The following is a 9,402-nucleotide window of genomic DNA, read 5'->3' on the forward strand; positions in this document are numbered from 1 at the left end:
ACAGAGGGTGTAGCCAGAATCAATGCAACATGGGACAAGTGAAATTCACAGGGGTCTCTGCACTGGCTGGTTAACCCAGTTGAGGCATATTTAATTCTGCCCATTCCCAGAAGATACCTGCTAGCTTCAGGGGAGCAGGCCCCCAAAAAATGAAACTTGCTACAACAACAAATAAGTAGCAAATGCACCCAACAGAGAATGGGTAACTGTCAATCTTTGGCTGTTTATAAAGGGGAGATTGAGGATCATTTTAATATAGAAGATTTATTTCAAAAATGCTCTGCAAACCCAAAGTGCTCTGATGAGGACACAAAGCATACATGCATATGTCCAAAGGAAAATAACAAAGTCTCAAAACAGAATACAATAATTGTAGTCAAAAACAGAGCAAAGGTCAGAAATTCATAGAATCAAATAAACAATAATATTCCAACAAACACATGCAGAACTCACCAATATCAAGGATAAATGACAGTGAACCATATTGAATCAGTGGGTCTCTAAAACTTTTATAGGGTTGGAGGTGGTTCAACACTGAGACAAACAGGTAGCTTGCTTATTGGGGAAACACCCACAAAGCACAAGAAACATAATAAAAAACGAATTATTAATACATATATAAACATAACTACACAATAATGAAACAATATACACGTTACAAAAATAAATATAATAAACACATAGAAAATACTTTAAATTAAACAAAGAGGAAATAAAAAATGGAACCTAGAGAATACATACCATAAACTAGCAGAACGATGACAGACAAAACATAACTTTTGATGAAGATCAGAATTACAGTTACTAAACAAGGATAATATGAAACCCAAAACTATTGCCATACTGGGTTTGTGCCAGTTGAAAATGTCAAAGCTCCACCAGTGATAAACCACTGTGAGCAGACAAGTGAGTAGGAAATGTATGCTTACCTAAGGAAAATTGTATCAAAAATCTGTGACAAAAGATTTTACATCCAGTTAACTTTTGTTAGCATAAACATGCCTTTAGAAATGGCAAAGTCATGTTTTCTTAATTTTTTCTTAATTTGAAACCTTCAAACTTATTGCATTCAGTTAATTTTAAGGCTTTTTTTTTATGGACTCATGTTCATTTTAAAATGTAAGGACAGATTAGATTTTTGTTTCCAACTTTCAAAAAACTGTTTCACTTTAGAATAATTTTTATGTGGAAAATTAATATATACCAAGATTTTGAATTAATACGTTTAACTTGAAAAATACCAAACTTATCTTTTAAAAACTTTAATCACCGTTCATTGTTTTAACATTTTGGTTCTGGTGTTATTCTCCTAATTTCTGTCACAGCTCCTGGCATTTTTTGTTTTGACTTTGCTTATGACTTAACCCTCTGGATTTTGTTTTTGATTACAATACTTTGGCATTCTACAAAACTGTTGTTGATTCAGTTTGTCCAAAATGCACACATCACCCAATTAATTTTTATCAAAATGTTTGCAGTTATTCACAAAGCAGGCGGAGTATATATGTGCTTTGGTCGAGCTGAGCTGAGTATGTTTGACTGGTGTAACAATGGCACTTCCAAAGTACAAGGACATATGGAGAAAGCGTGCAAACATAATGGATGCTTATTTTTTTTAATTTAATTTACTATTTATTGCATTGTTCAGCAGGATTTTTATGATATTATAAGAATCAGATCAGGTTTGTGATGACTGGGCTATGCCATCATCACTCTGACTTACTCAGTTCCTCCAAAACTCGTCACAGGTTTATTTTCTTATTGAATATAGGTTTTGTTTTCAACTGGCCGTGTTTGAGTTTCAATGGTAATGGAATTTTTTCCTCATCATTTATTTATAATAATAACTGAAATTGCTCTGTTTTTCTTTTTGTTTAGCGTAATTTGTTGATAAGTTAAGGTAGTTTACCATTAGGTCTCTTAATTGAATTCCTGCTGAAAAGGGGGTTTTGCAGTCATACATATGTGAATAATAAATTAAAATTAGTCATTTCAGGCAATAATCGCGATTAGAAACACTAGTAATGTCTTGGCTATACTCTTGAATCAGTTTAATGGGGTCTGGATAAAAAGGTATCAATTTCTATCAAAACATGTAGTGAAAAGTCAACCAAAATGATATTTTGGTTGACTTTTCACTACATTCATAATGGCTAACACGGTACAACACCTTAGTATATCAAAACATGAAAATTTCTGGGTGTCCAAACTTTTGACTGGTAATGTTTATGCTCTTACAAGTTGTATGGTTTGACATTTACATTGCAACAGTAAATATGTAGAAGCACTCTGATCCTTTACAGCGGTAAAGAACTATAAAGAAATAAATTGAATTCAAATTAAATTTTGGTTTAAAAACCATGTCATTGAGTGTTGAGTTGGAAGATGAATCTAGGGCTGAAACAGCGGAAGGAAGAGCACCCAGAGTCTAGAGAAGTGTCAGGGGAATTTGATGATTTTGCCATAGTACATGAGGTGAACTAGAGGGAAGCTCATGCTACTGTATGAAATGAGACTCTGAAGGTGGGTCTAGTGCAGCTGTGGGTGTTTTGCTATTCTGCTTTCTTTGTACTTTAGCGATTTCCTTTGTTTTACCTCCTTTGTTTTCAATTAAAAATCTAACGTGCCTTCATCTATATGGGTTTCTTGGTTTTCTTATATTTTCTTGACAATAGGAGGGCTTTACTTGGCATCTGCAGCAAACAACAGGAGTATAACAGGAGTTAAAACATTTACAAGTGAATTATGTGTTAGGAGTTAACATAAAACTCTTAAACTCAATCCAATTCAGGACTGCAAGGGAACATGCCTGTCTGATTGCACTATGTGGTAGGCAGGACCCAAACACTAAACAAGATGCAGGGATAACTTACGTGCACATCTTGACACACAATTACCCTCACATGTGGACAATTTAATATTATCAATTTACCTTGCTTAGATATCTTTGGACTGAAGGAAGAAAACACAAACAGCCAGAAGATGTGCTTGGAGTTTTGTGGATTTATTCTAGTTATATTCTTTACAAATAATATACATGCAAACTGTTAGCTTATTTGGTTTTCTGGATCCAAATTTAAATACTGCAAATGAATAAGCTGCTTATCAAGAACAAAAACAGACTAGAGTTGTAGTTGCATTTGCAAATTGTCAAAACCTTTATATTTGTTATCTTCTTTTCTGTTTCTTACCTATTCCGACAGAGGTGTTTGTCTCCAGTTCCTGTAATTATGTAGCTTCTTTCTACCTGCCCTCAATTCCCTCTGTGGAATCAAGACAAAAGCTTGTATTCATTAAATTTCATTGCTAGTGATAAACACTTTCTAGGAATGATAAATTATAGGCAATGAGAAATAGACAAAAAATGCATGCATAATATAGTGGGCTATAAATTACATGAGTAGTGAATTAATCTTTTGGCATATGCATTGCTTGGTGTATGGCCTATAATTTAAAATGTTTTTATTGTTTACCTATTTGAAATATTAGTAGTACACAATGAACTTTAAACTCAATCAGTCCAGCTACCATTTATATAGTGCATTTTCTATTAACAGTTTCAAAGCACTGGACATTTTTAAAAATACAGTGATTGAACACTTTATCAGTAGCCTTTAGAGTTTAGGACAACTTATCTCAAGCTAAAACAATAAACAGAAGGATTTTAAAACATGAGGAAATAAACAAATGTATACAAGTAAAAGTAAACCAAATATTAATTTGATTAGATTAGCAATATGAGATGATGCCATAGTCAAAAAAGAGTAAATGTACCTTTTACTGGAGAATCAAATTAAAGAATATGTTTCTAAGTCAAATTAATTCAAATGCCAGATACAAAATTATGGCTTGTAAACAGAAAGTCAATTAGTATAAAGAAGAAGCTTTAGGGACAGACCTAGGGAGACATCTGGAAACAGCAGAAGCTATAAAGCTAAATGCATTTTCATAAAGTTTCAAAAAAAGTCTTTGAAATGTCAATAACTGAAAGAGGTAAAAGACAAAGTACTAGAGATAAAGCCAAATTAAGAAGAAGACAACATCAAGAGTAGGATAGCCCCTTTTCTAAATTTTGATTACTGGAAATGTCAGAATTAGGAATTAAATGAAAAAAAGTCTCTAAAATTAGGAAAAAATACATAGAAGGAGAAGCATTTGTTAAAAAACCTGGTGATACTTTTTACAAAAAATGTTTTAACTAGAATGCTATCCACATTATAGCATTTTAATAAACATTTCAGAACGGGTAAAAATAAATAGTGCATTCAGAAAGTATTCACAACCCTTCACTTTTGCACATTTTGATATGTTGCAATCTTATGGTAAAATCATTTCAATTATTTTTTTCTCTCATCAAGTAACACTTTATGCACTAGAATAACATGGTAAAAACAAGATTTTAGAATTCTTTTGAAAATTTAAATAAAGGAAATGAGCAATGATTATTTGCCTCCTGACATGATGCTTAAAATTGATGCTAAACAATTCATTCTTGGTTTCCTCACACCAGAGAATCTTGTTTCTCACCATCTAAGATTCTTTAGGTTCCTTTTTGCAGACTCCCAGCAAGCAGTTATATGTCTTTTACTGAGAAAAGGCTTCTGTCTGGCCACTCTGTCATAAAGTCCAGATTAGTAGAGTGCTGCATTGATAGTTGTCCTTGAGGAAGTTTCTCCCATCTCCACATAGGTTATGTGGAGCTTAGCTAGAGTGACTGTTGGGTTCTTGGTCACCTCTCCAGTGTCTATCAAGGCTCTTCTCACCTGATTGCTCAGTTAGGCTGGTTGGCCATCTTTAGGAAGAGTCACAGTTGTTCTAGTCTAGTTCTAGTGTTTTACTTAGGAATTATGGAGGTCCCTGTGCTTTTGAGAACCGTTAATGCTGCAGATTTTTGTAGCCGTCCCTGGATCTGTGCCTCAGCACAATTCTGTCTCTAAACTCCACAGGCAATTCCCTTAATCTGATATACATTTTTAACTGTGTGACCTTTTATAGACAGGTGTGTGCTTTTTCTAATCCTGTCCAATCAATTGAATTTAGCACAGATGGAAACTAAACAAGATGTAGAATCAACATCTTGATGATCAATAGAACTAGATGCACCTGAGCAAAATTTCAAGTGCCACAGTAAAGTGCCAGAATACCTCTGTCAATGTTATATTTAATTTTTTTATGTTTGAGAAATATCCAAAATTTCCTAAAACTGTATTTTCACTTTGTTACTCCCTGCATTGAGTGTTGCTTGATGAGGGAAAAAATAATTTGAAACAAGTTTAGCATAAGGCTGCAACATAGCAACATTTGAAAAATAATGGTGTGTGAATACTTTCTGAAGGCACTGTATGTAGATTTTCTAGTGATCATGACCTAACAGGTAAATACAATAGAAGAAGTACAATCTGACCTACAGTAATTCCTTTTCCACTGAGTTGCACAGATTGGCTGAAATTGGCTTTTTACAAAATTTTAATCATTATACTAGGGCAGTTTTTCATTTATTATTGTAAATATCCATCCATTATCCAACCCACTATATCCTAACTACAGGGTCACAGGGGTCTACTGGAGCCAATCCCAGCCAACACAGGGCACAAGGCAGGAAACAAACCCCAGGCAGGGTGCCAGCCCACCGCAGTATTGTAAATATGCTCATACATATTTATTTAGATAGATAGATAGATAGATAGATAGATAGATAGATAGATAGATAGATAGATAGATAGATACAGTGGTGTGAAAAACTATTTGCCCCCCTCCTGATTTCTTATTCTTTTGCATGTTTGTCACACAAAATGTTTCTGATCATCAAACACATTTAACCATTAGTCAAATATAACACAAGTAAACACAAAATGCAGTTTTTAAATGATGGTTTTTATTATTTAGGGAGAAAAAATCCAAACCTACATGGCCCTGTGTGAAAAAGTAATTGCCCCCTTGTTAAAAAATAACCTAACTGTGGTGTATCACACCTGAGTTCAATTTCCTTAGCCACCCCCAGGCCTGATTACTGCCACACCTGTTTCAATCAAGAAATCACTTCAATAGGAGCTGCCTGACACAGAGAAGTAGACCAAAAGCACCTCAAAAGCTAGACATCATGCCAAGATCCAAAGAAATTCAGGAACAAATGAGAACAGAAGTAATTGAGATCTATCAGTCTGGTAAAGGTTATAAAGCCATTTCTAAAGCTTTGGGACTCCAGCGAACCACAGTGAGAGCCATTATCCACAAAAGGCAAAAACATGGAACAGTGGTGAACCTTCCCAGGAGTGGCCGGCCGACCAAAATTACCCCAAGAGCGCAGAGACGACTCATCCGAGAGGTCACAAAGACCCCAGGACAACGTCTAAAGAACTGCAGGCCTCACTTGCCTCAATTAAGGTCAGTGTTCACGACTCCACCATAAGAAAGAGACTGGGCAAAAACAGCCTGCATGGCAGATTTCCAAGACACAAACCACTGTTAAGCAAAAAGAATATTAGGGCTCGTCTCAATTTTGCTAAGAAACATCTCAATGATTGCCAAGACTTTTGGGAAAATACCTTGTGGACTGATGAGACAAAAGTTGAACTTTTGGAAGGCAAATGTCCCGTTACATCTGGCGTAAAAGGAACACAGCATTTCAGAAAAAGAACATCATACCAACAGTAAAATATGGTGGTGGTAGTGTGATGGTCTGGGGTTGTTTTGCTGCTTCAGGACCTGGAAGGCTTGCTGTGATAGATGGAACCATGAATTCTACTGTCTACCAAAAAATCCTGAAGGAGAATGTCCGGCCATCTGTTCGTCAACTCAAGCTGAAGCGATCTTGGGTGCTGCAACAGGACAATGACCCAAAACACACCAGCAAATCCACCTCTGAATGGCTGAAGAAAAACAAAATGAAGACTTTAGAGTGGCCTAGTCAAAGTCCTGACCTGAATCCAATTGAGATGCTATGGCATGACCTTAAAAAGGCAGTTCATGCTAGAAAACCCTCAAATAAAGCTGAATTACAACAATTCTGCAAAGATGAGTGGGCCAAAATTCCTCCAGAGCGCTGTAAAAGACTCATTGCAAGTTATCGCAAACGCTTGATTGCAGTTATTGCTGCTAAGGGTGGCCCAACCAGTTATTAGGTTCAGGGGGCAATTACTTTTTCACACAGGGCCATGTAGGTTTGGATTTTTTCTCCCTAAATAATAAAACCATCATTTAAAACTGCATTTTGTGTTTACTTGTGTTATATTTGACTAATGGTTAAATGTGTTTGATGATCAGAAACATTTTGTGTGACAAACATGCAAAAGAATAAGAAATCAGGAAGGGGGCAAATAGTTTTTCACACCACTGTAGATAGATAGATAGATAGATAGATAGATAGATAGAACTTTATTTGTCCACTTGGAATTTGGCTTTTTGCAGAAGCTCTTTAAATAAATAAATACAATAGTTAGAAAAGTAATTAAATAAATAAATATACACACACACATTTTTGTCTGAACACACACTGGAATGGCTATAAAGCAAGAAATTTTGAAATGAGGAAAAGTTCTGATTTGGCAGTCACAGTCACAGTGAAATATTATGCATACATGTTGCTGTTGGTATAAATGAGCCCAAGCAGCACTTCTTAAAACATTTCTGCTAAATAATTCATTGTCTGAAAGTACTCAGTATTAGTGTATAAGAGAGAGGATGTGCAGCATTATTCATAATATCACTCAGTTTTGTTTTAATTCTCTCCTTTGATTCTTTCTTAAGAGGGTCCAGAATGTGTACTATAACTTTTAATTAGTCTGTTTGGTGGGCCTTTCTTGAAGATATGTTACCACCACATTACAGAGTAGAAAATCGCACAGGCCATCAGTCTTGCTGTATTTGTTACTTCTTTAAAAAAATTAAATATGAGACATCCATCCACTATCCAACCTGCTATTTCCTAAAAGTCTAATTAAAGAATTAAAGTTCAGGAGAAATGTAAATTACAGAAAATGGAAAAGAACAGTTAGTAAAGAAATATTAATAAAAGTTATATCCTCCCAAAGAAATAAGTAAGCAAGTCAGACAGTTGATTTTAGATGGAATAGGAAAAAGCTTAAGGAAAGAGTAGCAAGAATGAAGAAAATTATTGGTTACTTAGACTATAAAGTTAAAAACTTTTCAGAATAATGTCACTTCTGTGTCTGCAATACAAGTTTTGATTCAGAGTCATCACAAACCACATGCAAATGTAGCAGATACAATAAAATTCTTGAATCTCCTTAACCATTCAAGGGTTATGGTGAACTAAGCTTATACTTCCATTGAGCAAAATGATCTGAACAGTGACAACAGACCATCTTAGGAATCACTTACACCCACAATTTAATTTATTCAAAGCCATAGTCAATTTGGAATTGCCAATTAAACAAGGGGCCAGAACTGTGACTGACCTCACCACAGTTATTAAACCTGCGTGTAGTGCAGGGTCTGTGAACCTCACAAACAGAAGAGAAGCTTGCCTGTATTATGACTTGTATTTTATATGCCATAACAGAATGGAAAAAGAAATAAAGGGCAGCGATTGCTACTGATCTTGCTGCAGCTGTTAACTTTTCAAACATGCTAGCTCTACCAGGGAGCAAGCTGTTGGCTGTCAGAAAAAGGGGCAAGCATGACTACACTGGAAGATTGGTACTCAGTCAGTAAAAATGACATATGGTCTGAGTTTTAGTCATGTAATTTGACATGGTGTAACAATGAGATTAATAACTGCAGTTGTTAACCCAACAAAAAATAACCAAATTTATATGCAACCTTTGCTAATTGATCTTAAGTCAAAATTAATTTTTCTGAATTTCATTTTAGCAGGGGTAAGAAATCAGGCTGGAGGGTATACTGCATATCAGGGCTAACAAATCAAATTTATCTATTCCAAATTAATTCAATCTTATTATTCAAGTGCCAAAAAATGACTTTCAAAAGTAAAAAACCATAGTTGTTTATTTTACCTTGCATTAGTTTTGGCATCATGTAACTGCAGAAAAGCTATGAAATTCTATGATTATGGTATTTTACAGATATGTTTTTGCGCATCACTATGATGATTAGTTTATTTGTATTTGTATACTTAACTTATATCGTTGGACAGTCTTCTGTTGCCTAAACACACCCTTTCACAACACATTTTGAGCGAGATTTTTCTACCCCGCTTCACTGTTCTTGGATCTACAGCTGGGCCGGTTCTAGACAGGCATATATGAGGAGGCACATAGAAATGTGAAGGGGGCACATGGTGGCGATGGAGGTGGGAAAGGGATGGGGTGGGGGAGGGGGTGCTCTGGGTAACTGTTTTTGTCATGTAATTGGATTGCACTTTGTCAGGCCTCTACCCTTAGACCTGTCCAACTTGGGTGTCCCATCTGAAGGCTAAGCTTC

This window comes from Polypterus senegalus, chromosome 5, assembly GCF_016835505.1.
Source record: "Polypterus senegalus isolate Bchr_013 chromosome 5, ASM1683550v1, whole genome shotgun sequence".
Taxonomy (NCBI): domain Eukaryota; kingdom Metazoa; phylum Chordata; class Cladistia; order Polypteriformes; family Polypteridae; genus Polypterus; species Polypterus senegalus.